The sequence below is a fragment of the Pipistrellus hanaki genome (genome assembly GCF_964339955.1).
Source record: "Pipistrellus hanaki genome assembly, chromosome: 6".
Lineage (NCBI taxonomy): Eukaryota > Metazoa > Chordata > Mammalia > Chiroptera > Vespertilionidae > Pipistrellus > Pipistrellus hanaki.
This window is the reverse complement of record NC_140508.1, coordinates 86254873-86272422: the sequence shown is the minus strand read 5'-3', so window position 1 is coordinate 86272422 and position 17550 is coordinate 86254873.

Here is a 17550-nt window from a genome sequence, read left to right as displayed (position 1 = left end):
AAAAAAGGGGGGTTTATGTGAGAGCTCTGCCCCACAGTTCTGATTCCCTATCTTGGTGAGTCTCAGTAGAAGATAAGCTACATGCCATCACAAAGAAAGTCACTCAGTTGGAATTGGCAACTGAGTAATTTTACTGATCAATTGTTACAGTTGAAAGAAATTAAAAAAAAACAAAAACAAAAAACACTTCTGCTCAATTGAAAAGAAAGAAAAAGGAAGACTCATAGACACAGACAACAGTATGGTGACTGCCAGAGGAAGTAGTATGAGGGAAGTAGAAAGAGGATTAAGGGGGTAAATGGTGATGGAAGGAGACTTGACTTGGGATGGTGAACACATAGAGCAGTATTCAGATGGTGCATTGTAGAACTGTGTACCTGAAACCTATAGTTTTAATAACCAATGTCACTCCTATAAATTCAATGAAAAAACAAAAACAAAACTCACACACACAACTCTAAAGAAATTCCTTCCACTACTAGATTTTTGGTTAAGCAATTAATTACTATTAAGCTACAAGAGCATTTGATATGTCCAAATGATTTACTGACTTCAACAACCCTCCTCCCATAAATAAATATAATAATCTGTTAGGGGAGATGGAGGAAATACCCAGAGTGAGATAATGGGGGATAACTAGAGAGTTGGGAATTGGATTACTTTTTTCCCCCTTTAAATAAAGGATCTCTTTATCAAAATAATTTAAATACAAAGGCCCTCATCCCAACAGATTTATGTTACCTCAAACTTTTGTGAAAGTATTTAACAGCATATAGGTTTCATTAGAACACAATACCAAACATCTTCACATGCTCCTATTTCTTTTTTATTTATTTATTCATTTCCTATTTCTTTTTCTATTTCCTTTTAATCACCATTTATCCCCTCTATGTCCACTTCCGCCTCCATCCTCCCTCACCGCTCCCACATTTATCACCTTGTTGTCCATGTGCATGAGGTATCTTTCTTTTTTTCTTTTTCTCTTTATGCTCAATCTCTCCATCACCCCAACACCACCATCCCGCCAACCAGTGCTGTCTTGCCTGTTCTCTGTCTATGAGTCTGTCTCTATTTTGCTTTGCAGTTCATTTTATTCATCAGATTCCACCTATGGGTGAGATGATACTGTACTTGCCTTTCTCTGACTGGCTTATTTCACTTAGCATAGTATTGATCTGATGGCCAGGGGGGCCTCGGGAAGAGGTATATTTCAGATTGCACAGATGAAGGAGAAGCCCTGGGAGGTGCTGAAGCAGGAAGTGCAAGTACAAAGGCTATGGGATTTGAAAGGCTTGGGATACACGAGGAACAGTAAAGGAGAGCAGTGTGCCTGGAGAGCGGCGATCACAGTGCAGAGGAGTATCTCAGGGGAGAGGAGTATCAGAGGGTTTTGAAGAGGAGCAGGGGCACGGTCATCCTGAGCCCAGGAGGCCATGCTAACAGTCTTTCATTTCACTAAGCATAGTAGGCCTTTATTATATAGGATAACCAGTCCCTCTTTAATGTTTGCTAAATCATCAATTCTATATTTAATTATTCCTTTCATTGATTAAGTACTAAATAGTAACATAATGCCCTATTCTTGTGCAGGACATAGTATTGTTGCTAACTTTTTTGAAAACCTACTTCTTTTGGATTAAAATCGGGCTTTTCAGTGTTCTAGAAGTGGGCACTGTCAGAGTTAATGGAATATCAGATAGGTTCAATGAGGACACATGTTAATCCTTAATTTCTTATGACTCAAGTCTATAACATTTGTGCAACATTTGCCTGATGAAGGAGCTCACTCTATTTTTATTTCCTTGCTTTCTTCATTTTCTGCTATTATTATGTCTTGCCAATGTGCAATTATTTTTGTCTGAATTTAGCCTGGAAGAACTGTATGTGCATGCAATGCACACAAATACAATTTAGAAACGAAATATAAACTTACTTTTTAAAAAGAGGTATGTGTAACACCCCTCAGACCTTTTCAAAGAAATAGCAGTAGCAAATGAATTTGTATCTTTATAATTTTTATGGTAAAAACAACTTTCCTATATCATTTGATATAATATTAGCTTACTTATTAGCTCCATAGCCACAGGTGTTGAATCTAGATTTTAGGAAGTACTAAATAGTGAACAAAGAAAATGTTCAACTGTTTTCAGAGTGTCACTTTGTCAATCTATGCTTTTTACTTAATTTTGTAAATTTGATGTCAATTAATAGAAATTGACTCAACATACCCTTTGATAATTTATTTTGAATGTCTTTGCATAGTTTTATCTCTTTATATTTATAATTGTAGTCTGAAGTATTTTAAAGGAAATATTTGTCTTTATCAAAACCAAAATAATAAAATTTTAAAATATTAGGACAGAATGAAAAGATTTAGAGTACCTTATTAACTAGCAACAATATTCATACTCCCCTTCACAATCCACCTACCTCCCTTTTTTTGTGTCAATACATGTAGAAATTGCCCTAACTGGTTTGGCTCAGTGGATAGAGCATCGGCCTGCGGACTGAAAAGTGCCAGGTTCGATTCTGGTCAGGGACATGTACCTTGGTTGTGGGCACATCCCCAAGTAGGAGGCATGCAGGAGACAGCTGATTATGATTGAGGAAATAAGTACAAATAAAGCAAAGAAGTGTGGGTCATATTTTTAGAAACTAATATATAGCATTTTACTTCTGTTTGCTTCTCCTTGCTTACCTCTGAAATAATGGGTGTCTGCAGAATTTTGACCATAGTTTTTGTTCTTGCTGTTGTTGTTTACTAAATTATCAATTCTATATTTAATTATCCCACTCATTGATTAATAAGTATGTACCAATCACATACTAAGTTATAGGTACTATTCTAGATTCTGGAGTTATAGTACTGTATTATAGAAATATTTTATTGGGAACAGAGATACAATAAACTAATATAAATGGTAAGTAAAATTAAGATCTATAATATGCTAGAATATTATTTTTGTTGTATATTCTTCTTTTCCTTTTCTGTGTATTCTTAAGTGTTTTATAAATCCAGATTGAAGAGATATATATATATATATATATATATATATATATATATATATATATATTTATTTATTTTTTATTTTTTAGGCCAAGGAGATAGTACTGTGAGAGCAGCAAATAACAGGGAGGTTGATATATTTTAGGGTGATAAGAATTATGTGCCTGAAAATGTTATGAGGAAATCAGAGTAATGAAGAGGATTTAAAGAAATTTCTAGATGAAAATTACTAGGGTATATCATTTAGAGGCAAGGCATAAGCAAATTACCCTAGTTATTACTCAATTTCCTTATCTTTAAAATGTGCCTATCACAGTAGCTGTCTAGCTGTGGGGATAAAATGAATTAGTGCATATTAGGTATATGACTAATACATGGCATATTTAAGTATTAGCTACTATTAATTTATTTTCAATATTATTGTTGCTAAACATAGAGTATGTGAAAGCAACTCTGAAGGTTGTCATGAAAAAGTGGTATGCCTGTGTGCGTGCAGGCATGTGTGTGAATGTATGTATAATTCCAGTAATTGTTCTTCAAATTGAATAGGTTTACCCATTTTTTTTTAATGCTTCTCTGAGTCAGTCACAAAGAGACCACTAGTTTCCATAGCCAGAATCGTGATAGCCTAAAAGCAGGGCTAGAGAAGATACTTTCTAAGAAATGAAATCTTTAAAATTCTACACTGATATTTCTAAATGTTGAAGTGAAAGCAGAATCTGTTTCACACACACGCGCGTTCATTTTCCTTCTGGTATTCCCTACAATTCTGCGAAGGAAATAAGAACTTAGCCTTAGGCTTTCTTTGAAAATAACAGTCATATCCTGGGCCTGTCCAGCCATGGGTGTGCCTGTCTACGGTGTGAGAGGCACGGGCGAATTTATTTATAGCCATAATCTTTTCTTTGAATAATCGCTGATGCTAATGGTGTATCATCTGTACAGCCCGGCAGTCTATCTTCCCCGACTCCTCCGGGTGACTCTCCCCCGCACCTCATTACTCCACTGGATCTCGGAACAGGCATCATCCTTAAAATCCCATTTGTCCCATTTGGACCGGGTCAGGAAGAGTAATGGCTCCGATCTTCGAGGAGGGATATTATTAATCTCACGCAGGTGAGCTGCGGTGCTTCCTCTCACCTCCGCGTCCAGAAAGCAGGGGCTGAGGGGTTGTAATGAATAAGACAAAGGGGAGCCTGCAGCATGAGGGGAATGACTGCGAGATCAAGCTGTCCTCCAGGCTTGTACTTAAGCCTTGTTTACGCTGCTAAATCAAGGGCTGCGAGAGAAAACCAAAGCGAAGCATTAAATGGCTTCCCCTGTGCAGGGCCAGAATATCCTTCTACGATGAGTGTTATTCTGTTTTAAAGGAGACTGTGCAATGATCACAGTAAATGACTGTAAGTAGCTGCTATTTTAAGATAATTGCAATATTTTTCTAACGCATTTACTTTTCATTTCTTTATAACTTACCAAGAAAGAAATACATTTCCAAGCCCAAAATAATACCAGTGAGCTGCCTTATGTTCCTCCCTTCCATTTCCTTCCAATTCTTCAGGCTCACTGATCCAAATCCATTTGGCCCACACGCGATGGAAAAGGGTGTGTCCCCTCTGTCAGCTGTGCCTGTTCTCACCTGGGGGTCCATTTCCCCTTTTACTTGTTAACATCTCAGATATTCTTTTCTGATTGTGTATCTTAAATAAAAATCTTAGCTTGAAATGATAGTTTCTATTTTTCAAATCCTATCTACACCTCATAAAGAAATCTTTACTTTTTGCCCTAACTGGTTTGGCTCAGTGGATAGAGCGTCAGCCTGTGGACTGAAGGGTCCCAGGTTCAATTCCAGTCAATGGCATGTACCTTGGTTGCAGGTACATCCCCAGTAAGGGCTGTGCAGGAGGCAGCTGATTGATGTTTCTCTCTCATCAATGGTTCTAACTCTCTAGCCCTCTGCTTTCCTCTCTGTAAAAGTCAATTATATATATATATATATATATATATATATATATATATATATATATATATATATATATATATTTTCTTTCTTTCTTTCTTTCTTTTGCTTAGATTTATAAATATGTAAAAGTCATTTAAACTGAATGTTTGCCATGCCGCTATTGGTTCTATTTATTGAAATGACACGAAATTATTTTGCACACTGTCAAAAATATGTTCCTATAAGTGTTTCCATGGTTTTCTAATCCTGCCATCATACATTCATACTTTATTAGCATGATAGTTGCAGGCACTAGTATTTTGTAAATTGTAAATGCCATCTACAAAACCTAGGCTCTTCTCTTTGTAAGGCGTGGGCATATGTGAATAGTTTTAAGGAATGATAAAATAATCCCACTATTTGACATGACGGTTGTAACCCTCTGCTGGCTGACTTTGGTTCATGTGGCATTTGCTAACATTTCTCCCTCCGTGACTTACACCCCACATGTAATGCAATACGATGGCTTCTCCAGACTTGCCCATTCTCATCCCTATTTCTCTCACAGGACTTTTTTCTAAGGCACTTGTTAAAAATTTAATAGCATCTGGACATCTGCTCTCAGAGTGTGCACACACTCATTCTCTCCTTCACGTCTTAACTTCTCAGACAAAGGCTACCTATATATGACTTTACTGATTATCCTGCCCCATTATTTTATTGTTTTTTTTTAATTTTTAATGATTTGAGAGAGGAGAGAGAGAGAGAGAGAGAGAGAGAGAGAGAGAGAGAGAGAGAGAATAAATATTGATCTGTTGCTCTGTTGCCTTCCCCATACATCCCAGCCTGGATGGAACCTGCCACTAGGTGTGTGGTATGTGCTCTGACCAGGAATTGAACCCGCCACCGTTCAGTGTACAGGATGAGGGATGTTCCAACCAACTGAGCAACACTGGCCAGGGCTTACTGTTGTTGTTTTTTTTTTAAATAGCACTTTTCAAAGTATGAAATTGTCTGATTTACGTATTTATTTCTCTATTTAAAGTTTACTTTAAATATACTCCACTATAATTTAAGCTCCTTAAGAGCAAGAATATTTTTGTCTTATTCTCCAAGATAGCATTTTGAGACAGTGTAGCTATCTGTTAAAAACTAATTAATGCCTAGCCTCTACCTTCCCTGTGACCAAGTTTATAAAATGGACTACATGTACTTAGAGATTCTGTAGCCATTGACTAGGTCAACAGAATATCCCCATCAGTTCTGGGCTGTCCTTTCAACCTGCTTATGTAAACATAGAATTGATCTCATGACACCAACCCGCAGGAATATATGTGATGCTTTCACAGTTTCTAAGCCACTTCTACAAGCTAGAGTTTTATCTTTGAAAACAAGGGGAAAATTGAAAAGAGGATTCTCCCCATCTTCAATTTTCCAACCCACCTGAAGCATTTTGCACTTATTACCGCCATCACTTTCTTCTCTAGAAAAGTGCCTCTCTTGTTCTTGCTGACTTCACCTTTCCTGAACTCAGTTCTGTAAATCGACGCCATGGCTGGCTCTGTTTCATCTTCCTAATTACTGCACATGGCGTATTGAAGCTGGCATTTAGGGATTTCTTCTCTCTCAGTGAACTCCCTCATTCTTACAGCTTCAACTGTTATACTTACACAGCGGACACCTGTATCTAAACTGTACATTCTGACAGTATATATTTAATATACAGTATACATAGATCTTTAAATAACTTTCAAATTCATGTTCTATAATATTTGGGATGGATGTCTATAGCTTGGGCAAGGCCTTCCACCCGATTTTCAGAATATAATGTCCTAATTCACAATTCCTTTGGCATCCGTATAATTCCCTTTGAAAATTCTTTCAGAGATTTTTGCTGCTCCTCATTCTAAAGAAATATACACAGAAATCTGTTTTCCTGCAGCTAGAGATGTATTACTGTGATGGTATAATACTTCCAACAGCAGCATTCAGAGGAGGACGGTATTGATGCAACTAGAGGTGTTCATCTTTTGCTGAGCTTTGGAGCATTTAAGACGTGAACATACTCAATTTTATAGTGTCCAACTCTGTTAGATTGCAGATGCAGAAAATCACGTGATGCACAATGAATCCTATACCCTGCTCTAGGCTAAAACTGATAGATTTTAGTCCATCCCCCTACATAGTTTGAATTACATTTTCTAAGTGCATTTCCCCCCCCACATTTCCTACTGTGGGCAAATCATGTGGGAGTTGCTGGTGGTGGTTGTGTGTGTGTGTGTATATGTGTGTGTGTGGGGGGGTGTGTGTGTTTTGCCACTGCTTTGGATATAAGACCTAGATGTTACCTTTATCAACTTTGCTTAGATTGAAGAATATATAAGGCTGTATTTGTTCTAAAAAGCAGTGTTTGACACACAATATTGTAAATGACATAGAAAATATAAAAAAATACATGGTAGTACTTTATATTTTAAGATTATTTATATATTAAATATTGATTTAATAAACTTCAATAAATATTAAAACACTGGGGGTCTTCTTGGTTGAAAATGCACAATTACCTAAACGCAGCTTTTAGCTTACTTGTTACCCAATCACCAGGTGTTTTATTTTACCCTCAAACTGTGATGTGCAATGTTCATTGGATGTGTAAGCATCCATATACCAATCTTTTACTAAATATTTATTAGTGTCTACTTAGTACTATATCACCCAATCATTTTTTTAAATTCTCACTTGAGGATATTTTCCCATTAATTTTTAGAGGGAGTGGGAGGGAGAGGTGAAGACAGAGAGAAATACCAATCTGAGAGAAACATATTGATTGGTTGCCTCCTTCATGTGCTCTGACCAGGGCCTAGGCTGGGGAGGAGCCTGGAATCAAGGTGCATGCCCTTGACTGAAATTGAAACCAGGACCCTTCAGTCCACAGGCCGAGACTGTATCCATTGAGCCAAACTGGCTAGGGTTATCCCACTTAATCTTTGGAAGAATTTCAGAATGCCATTGAGGAGGCAAAATGAACAAAAATCAATAATAGAAGTCAATACAAGATATATTTGAGGTATATGCACTAGGACAGTGGTCAGCAAACTCATTAGTCAACAGAGCCATATATCAACAGTACAACCATTGAAATTTCTTTTGAGAGCCACATTTTTTAAACTTAAACTATATAGGTAGGTACATTGTTATTAACTTAGTTAGGGTACTCCTTAGCTGGCCTTTGCTAAGAACTCAAGGGACCAAAGAGCCGCAGTTTGCTGACCACTGCCCTAGACTTTGAGAGTGCACACACAATGAGCTTATTTCTAGTACATCAGGAGAGAAACCATAAGAACCTGAGTTTATGAGCTGCGATTGATTAAAACCCCAAAAGTTATAACAATATTTGTACATAAATAACATTAGTGGTCAGAGCAGTGTGGAATATCTAAAAGGTCCCTAAATATCTGTACTCAAAACAAAGGTAGCAAAGCCAATGGCTTTGATAGCAAGATTGTTAGAGAAGTAAAATGGAAAGCCATTAAAATATGGCTACTTGCCAGGGTCCTTAGGTAGTAGATCTCATTGAAACTTCTCAACCATGGGTGAGGCTCAAAACAGTCAATTACTTGCTTAAGCTCACACAGCTAGTAAGAGCATATAATACAAAGGAGAGCAAACCTTGGATACTGGATTTCAAAAAATGCCATGTTCATGCTGTCACTTTTCATCCGGGCACCATACAAAAATTCGCTAAAAGGAAATTCACGGAAATTATACAGAGGTAAGAACAACACCCAGAAAGCTTCACGCTAATCCTTGAACCTGAGGCAGCTTTCTGTCTCTCCTTTGAGATCTAATCTTGACCTCCTGTGTTTAATGATGATAATTAAGAGATGGCTTTCTTGTCAGTTATTGGAAAGATGAAAGCCTCATGGTTCCCTGGAAGAGAGACAATTATTACAGGTGGGTGCCAAGGTCGGAGCTGATAATGTGCTCTGTTGTGAGTGAGGAAGGTTTAGAGAGGAGCTGAGCCATAAATAAATCCTTAAAAGTAAAAAGTGTAAAGCCTGTCTGGGAAAATAGGCTAGTTTCTCACGCATATTTATAATTTAGAAACCTTCAAATTAATACATCTCACATCATCTCATAATGATATAGGAGACATAAATCTTTTAAAGCATATTCTTTCATTTCTGCTCTTTCTGATAATCTGCTTTTCCTGTGGCAAAACCATAATTCACGCTCTAGCGAGTCCCCTCTCCAGCAATGATATAGAGCGACTTTTCCATAAAGAGCTCGAAATGTCTTCAGGAATTTTATCTTATTAATTTTCACATCCCTGTAAGGCAGGTGGAAAAATTACTGTCCTCATTAAATAAAATTTCAAGCTAGGACACTATTTAAATAATTGCAATAACCACAAGATTACAAATATCCTCAGGTAGCATGAAAGATATCTAAATTGATCAATCCATTAATCACACTATCTCTAGTAATGTTCAGCTTATCCCATTTGAGAAACAATCTTATGAAAAAAGATGACTGAATTCCCCTATTTCTACTCCCCCATTTTTCTAGTGACAGGCTATAACCTCATCCACATTTTAGCAGACCAGATCCCTAGTCAGTCAGTTACATGTAGCTACAAGAGTAAATTCTCTCCCCTGAAATGAAATTAAAATTAAGTATGCAAATGTTTTCACTTCCTTAAAGTACTTTTTATCTCATTCCACAGTCTGGAACATGGTCTTGTTGCTGCTGAGCCATAGTCAACCAAGCTGACCATGAAAAATTAAGGGATGTTGAGCAAAAGGTTCAACTGCAGAACCTGGACCACTTGCCTTCCTCTGGACATTCATGTAACACTCTATTTTGGGCCAGCTTTGTTATAGAAGCTTAACTTATACTTTTTTTAAGAAATATTAAAAAAATATTTTTATTGATTTCATGGATGAAGGGGCAGGAAGAGAGAGATAGAAACATTAATGATAGAAAATTATTGACTGGCATGCCTTCTGCATGCCCCCTACTAGGAATTGAGTCTGCAACCCAAGCATGTGCCCTTAACTGGAATCTAACCTGGGACCCTGCAGTCCTCAGGCTGATGCTCTATCCATTGGGCCAAACCAACTAGAGCACATATCCTGTATAATAAAAGGGTAATATGCAAATTGACTGAACTGCAGAACAATCAGAATACCCCCCAAACCTTCACCCCAGCAGGCCCCTCACCCCAGCCAGTCCTGACTCTGAGCTGGCAATCCCACCCTGATGGGGGGAATGGGGCTAGCCAGCAAACCACCCACAGACCCTCACCCAACTGACAGCCCCCCACCCCCCCGCAATGGTCCCCATCAGGAGGGCTGGCTGGATCCCACCGATGCACAAACTTGTACACCAGGCCTCTAGTACTTGGATAAAAGTGATTTTGAGGAATGATGAACTCCTACTGATAGACATATAATGCATATTGGTTTAATATTATTTTGGTTATAGACCTGTGTTCAGCAAACTGTGGCTTGTCTTTGGCCCCTTGAGTGTGGCTCTTCCACAAAATACTATGGCCTGATCGAGTCAATTTTGAAGAAGTGGTGCTATTGATAGAATAAGTTTAAGTTAAAAAATTTGGCTCTCCAAGGAAATTTCAATCGTTGTGCTGTTGGTATTTGGCTCTGTGGACTGATGAGTTTGCCGACCACTGTTATAGACAAACTGTCGCAATCGTCCAGAAGAACTCTGTTTTATTCGTGTAGTTTCACCTAATTATGGTATGTGCCTTCTTTCACCCTCAAAGGTGGCATTATTTAAAAGATCAATTATATAGCCACCTTAATTTTAAAGGACTTGGCTTGACTGATACAGCCAAAGTCTGGAAGTTTCTACTGAAAGTTAAATTATTTCAGGTATAGTTCAAAATCATAGTGACTTTATAAGTTTTAAGCACAGGACAGAACACTACAATAATATTATTGTACTATTATATACAAGTAATAATATTATCCTGCTTAGATTGTAAAAAGATAAATAGGCAAACCCAGTCTAGAATGATTTATTTCTTATATTTTTTATATTTCTGTCATTCCACAACATCTCCAGTCTCCTCTGTCATATAAACATCAATGAGTTGGGAATTCTATAGTCCATTGGCAAGCACCTATCACTGTTCAGAATTTCTGAATAAGTAGAATAATTAATCCAGCTAAATTTATCGCCCAGGAAACATCAGAGGTGGTGGATGACTTTCTCCATAATGACTTATATTGAGAGAAGCATGAAAATCCTGGCTGTTTTAATTACGTGAATGAATCCAAGACTCTTTCCCTTGCAATTTCTTTAAGGAGCAGGAGGGCTTTTTGCCTGTTTCGTTGTTGTTGCTGTTGTTCCTGTTCAGGGTATAAATTTCGCCACTTGGTTTCCTTGCCCTAATTGGGTGATATCTCTAAAGGTTGCTGCCTTGGAAACTGATTGATCTCTAGTCATTACAGCTGTCTACTGACATTACAGGAAAGCTGCTGGAATCTCTTCATTAGCCTTGAGATGGGAAGCTTTAGATAAGCACAAGTAAACTTCAACTCTCACACCGTCCTCAGGGTATCTTGACAAGGCAAGGTTTTACAGAATCTTAGAACTAATATTCTCTTCCTTCAGATGCATTTTCATTACAGAGACTTTGCAGGACTACAAACATCGGTCTTAATAACACTCCAGACCACTAATGAAAGACTTGGGAATACTATGCAATTGGAAGTCCTTATCAGTAACTTCTTTCCTATCATTTTCCAGTGACTCAAAGCGATGGAGCTTTAAGAGATTCATTCTTCTTTTTCTCTAAACCACACTCAATCCAACCAGAAGTGTGTTCAATGACTTAAGAATTTTTATTTATATCACTACATTTCACAACTTGTTTTTAAAGATTTTAAAAATATTCCTTGTGACTTTTTCCTGAAACACGTTAGTTAAAAACTTATACCAATGCAAGTGCTCTCACATCACTGCACATATCCTACACCAACTAAATCTGAGCCACTGAACCATTACCATGGTGCTCTGCAATTGCAATGCTCACAATCCCATTTAAATATAAGCAGAATATATTGCAACCTGTCGACTTTGCTATGTTTCCGAAATTAAATAAAATTAGATATATAAAAGGAACAAACTAGTACTCTAAAAATTGCCATTGGTTCATTCTACATGTATTATGTACCAATATAAAACTTTCACTGTCCTATTCTTTTTTAAATTGGAGAAATGACAACAGCTTTATATCTGGTTACTATCATTTTCCCCAAATGTGAACTTCAATCTCAACAAGGAGAAAGAAAAAGAATTGACATAATTCAATTTCCTTCTACTCATTCTTAAGTCTCCTTACATTTCCAGTCCTGATTTATTTTAAACCAAAATAAGGTGTGTCAGAAGGTATTTCAGTGAACTTTTTTATATTTACTTTAAACTTAGTTTCTTCAGTAAATGTCCATTTCTCAATGAAATTCTACAGTCAAGTGAATACCAGAATAAAATCTAAAAAGATTGTTAGAAGACCTACGTGGCAAAGTACACACATCACTTGCTTTTCAAAGCATTTAAGCGTATTTTGACGGAGCACTTTCTAGTGAAAGCCATTAACGATAGTAAAATATATGATATAATTTATTACAAGAAAGAGGATAACTAGCATTCTGTACTTGATTGAGTTTACCAGGGTGACATTGGTTAATAAAATCATACAGGCTTCAGGGTACTGCTCCATAAAACACCATCTGTACCCTGCACTCTGCAGGGCGAGGCCAACGTAGGTCTATTGTTGTGAGTGCATGAAACCCATAGTTTATTTTTTGATTACTGTTTTTTTAGTGATTGCATTATTTTCCATGTGAAAAACTGTAAACCTACTTTTGTCCCACCCTGTATACAAAAAAAAAGTCCTTGTAACTCAATAAAAAGGACACAGACAAGGTCTTGAGTCCAACACTAACAGGATGGATGGACAAGTGAACAGTCTATCCCCTCAGTACTTCAGTTTCTTCTTCCCATCTTCCTCACACCTTCCTCTGGTCCGCGGTGTCTTTATATCATGAGCGTAGTATTTACCTAAACCTTACCTCTGGTTTGGTAATTAAGTGAGTTGAGGAATGTAGGTCACTTTGCACATGGTCAGGCACCTTGTCAGTCTTCTTAGATGTCAGCTATGCTATTTATCCTTCCTTTCCTCTGTTTCCTCCCCCACCTCCTCCTCCTCTGTCCTAGTATTGGTAAGGGTATTCTTACATATTAGCATGGCTGTTGCTACTATTTTTTGTCATAATTATGCTACTCTTCTATATTGCTTAAAATTTGGCAGGACTTCTACTAAATGTATAGTATATGCCAATGAACACATGCTAGGGAGCAAGTAAATATATTCCCACTGGTTTAATATACTTCAGTTGCTCATTTATTCTTGCCATATGTGCACTATGTTTATGTAAGAAAGATTGTTCTTATAGCTAAGGGGAGAAAACAAATAATAATGACAAGTGATACAAAACTCGACTATAGTACATAGTAATGGTTTGTAATTCTTGTTAATATAATTGACCAAATTATAACAACATTTAGGAAATATTTTAAATAAGTTGTAAATATTTAGAATACCATGTGGTTTTCCTGATGCTAATTCTTTCAATCAAAGGTTGCAATGTAATAGATATCTTTTTGGATGACTTCCTTTTATGAAGTAGACCCTCATGGATAAATGATGGCAGAGCCAATATATTAGTCAAGATATTGCCATAAAACAGGAAGCATACTCAAAGATCTGATGTAGCAGATTTATTGAGCAAAAATAATTTAGCAGAGTAGATATTTACATAGGTGTATATTTGCTTAGGTGTGTATTACATAGGCAATGAGATTTAATAGCAGGGCACATTTAGTACCATTCGGTCTGAAGTGGCAAAGGAAAGATAATAATTATAATATTTATAAGAGCTATAAGTCTAGAGGAATGCAGCAATTACCAGAATTGTGTTGAGTTAGGGAAGGAGATTATAAAAATCCCTGAGTTCTTTTCACTGCCCTCTGTGTTTTCCATTGGCCAAATACAACAAGAATCCAAGTATTCCATAATCCAGGATATGGAACATGGAGCTGTCACCTCTATCAGAATATAACAAGGATAGAACAGGCAGGTTAAGACAGAGGATGTTATTGGAGGAGGCAAACAAAATAGACATATTAAGCCAATAATAATCACTTGTCAATCAGAAGTGGCATGTACAGAATTTGCCAAATCAGGCCCATCTTGCTATCTTTTATCTATGTTATGCTGGGAAATGTGCTGCTTTCATTTCACAAAATGCACACAATGTTGTATGCCAGCTGTCTCTTAATAACAATGGAAAACGTACAAATCAAAGCTGATTTATAAATGTCTCTGCTTTATGATCTTCACTCGGAAGCATAGCTGTGGTAGAGGGTATCCAGCAGACAGTACATCTAATTGCTACGTGTTCCCTGTCAGTGGCTAGTGGGCTTGTAGAGGCAAAGGAGAAGCAAGCTTAAGACTGAGGATATGTCCGGAGAAGGCTGATACCGCACATTGCCACATAGACCCAACACATGAAGACATCCAAATCCACACAACATACAAGAGTTCATCAGAAGTTCCTTACAGAAGAGATGTTCCATATAATCTGTGAGTCAGGATGACTGCTCTGTTGATGTCAGCCCTCCCCCTTCTCGGTACAACGTAGGATGCCAGTACAGTGTGTTGTTTACGATACTTCTCTGTGTGAGGCAGGCAGAGTGTAAGCCTGGAGGCCATGGGTAGTCTAGGCAGCATAGACATCTCCTAAGCAAGCCTGCTCTTTCTTTAGAGCAGCAGCCAAAGCCAGTTCTGGTTGCGGCACCGTACAAAGAAAACTTGCTATCCGTGGGTAATTGATTGCCATTATATCATGTTTTGGCCAGCTATTCATTCCTACAGAATAATTACCTGATATAAATTTGAGTTTGGTTTCTCTGACCTTGGTGACTCTTCCAGAATCACTGCCTATCTGACTACATTATATATTGTCAGTGCATTTCACTTTATATTCATTCCAGCCAGAAAAGTCACTGACCAGCCAAAGAAAGAAATCGATATCCACAGAGTCCACTGATTCAATCTTGACACAGCTTTAATACACAGATAGAATGAGTTATTGACAATTTTTTATACCGTGCTAGTGGAGAGAATACATTAAAGGACTGAGTTATTATTTGAAAAATGAGATATGTGTTTCTTGCCAAGTACCAACATATAGCACTCTCTCTCCCAGGAGCCATATAAGTGTGGAGGAATCAAAGAGTAAAATGGGCACCTCTTATTATCTAAAGATGCACTAAAATATATCACTTCTTTCCCCTTCCATGCTTGGTTCTTTGGGTCTGGAAATGTAAGCCACTAAAAAGAAATTTTCTATGCGTGCTCCTGGTTATTGCTGACTGATTCATGTAAGGGAATCAGAATTCACATCTGCACATAGATTCTCCAACCCAGGAACTTGGAATTTGCAATCTACAAACTTTACACACACACGCACACACACACACACACACACACAAAAAAAAAATCACCATGAAGACCTAGAGTTGCAATAGTTGATTTTGATTTAAGTCACGACTGTGTTCAAAGGAAATACATATATCAACTACTGCTTTTGAGGTAATGAAAAAATCATATCTTCCAATAACTATGTAATTTCAAAAAATGGTGTCTGATAGAGACCAGAGCCTAGGTGGTCACTTGGCACTCTAGATTGCTGACACCAAGTAACAATAGTGAGTCAACACTGGTGGCTACGCTGTCACCTTAGGTTTGATTACTTGCAGGTTTAATCCAAATTACAGACACATCATTTCTCTCTCTCTCTCTCTCTCTCTCTCTCTCTCTCTCTCTCTCTCTCTCTCTCACACACACACACACACACACACACATACACACGTGTGCACACAAGTATTAGGGGTTAAAGAACTGGAGTCCAAGATCCCTAGTACAGGCTCCTCTCAGAGCACTGATTACTGACCACTCAGAGTCACAGATGTCTCAGCGTGCAGGGGACCCTCTTCTTGCAGGAGAGACTGCTGCCCTAGCTCAGGACAACAGGGCCCCGTAATCACCATCACCGGCCACCACGCCAGAGGCAGGAGCTGTCAGACAGCTTATTCACAGGAGGGCGAATTACAAGTGGCACCTCTCTTAGTTTCGCTTTGTCCCTCTTGCGGAGGTGTCTCCCTTCATCTGCACTTGTCAGATGAGTGTGGAGTCCCCGGAGATGAGCCCTCACTGCTCCAGTTCAGAGACTGTGGCGATGTCTGAGAAGGCGCCCCGCCATCCTTCTCACTGCCCCTGGGCGTCGCCTCCCTCTGGCTGGCGGCACAGGGCTTGGCTGCTGACCCAGACTTCTCTGTATGTGCTCAAAGGATGAGGTTCACACTCTAGAGCCTGCTAACTCTGCTCTCCGCAGTACCCGGCCTGTGTATCTGGGAAGGTCTCACCGTTTTCAACCACGAAGAACAAGCTCCCTGCCACCCCCTGTGGAAGTGGCCTCTGAGCTTTCCCTCCTTCTTCAGATAAAAGACTTCTAGCTGTTGGTGCTCTCACGGATTCCGCTGCTACTGGGAAAGGCACTCTAAGTTTCCTACAGTATTATTCTATTGTGGACACCATTGGAGACCCCTGACCTGGTATAAGGTGATCCTGTGCCAGATCAGGGGTCTCCAATGGGTGTACGCATTTCCTAAGGAACACAAAGTAATAGTTGAAAATTTCACAGAACCCTCTGTTAATTTTGCTTTTCACTTTAGTTTCTCAATTTCTATTTGCTTCTCTAAAATAGCTATATCCTATATATTACATGTTGTAATATATATATATATATATATATATATATATATATATAGAGAGAGAGAGAGAGAGAGAGAGAGAGAGAGAGAGAGAGAGAAAGAGAGAGAGAGAGAGAATTAAAACATGTGCATTATGGAGCTAAGCTCCAAATGCCTCTCATGGGGGACAATATCAATACATTTGGAGCCTTCTGCCCTTCTCAACCCCATTCATTCTCCATGAGGCACTGTCTGCAATATTTTAAGTTGGTGTTTTAAGTCTCTAGCTGAGGCATTGATTTCATTTAAGCCAGTGTTTCCTAACTGTTCTCCATAGGCCAGTGGTCAGCAAACTGCAGCTGGAGAGCCACATGAAGTTCTTTGGCCCCTTGAGTGTGGCTCTTCTACAAAATACCACTGGCCTGGGCCAGTCTATTTTGAAGAAGTGGCATTACAAAAAGTTTAAGTTTAAAAAATATGGCTCTCAAAAGAAATTTCAATTGTTGTCCTGTTGATATTTGGCTCTGTTGAGTAATGAGTATACCGACCACTACGTTAGGCCATTTGGGAAGGTTTCCCTGATATCCCGGCTAAAAAATGCAACTTTTGGGGCTCCTGAATAAAAAGCGGGGATGATTGTGTAGCTTAAAATTTCTCACAAACCAGCAGTCTGACAAGATACTTAGAGATATTCAAGTTTTAAATCAATCACAAGTTGTTAGTATTCCACACACCCTTTCGTGGCGTTAAGGGTCTGGAT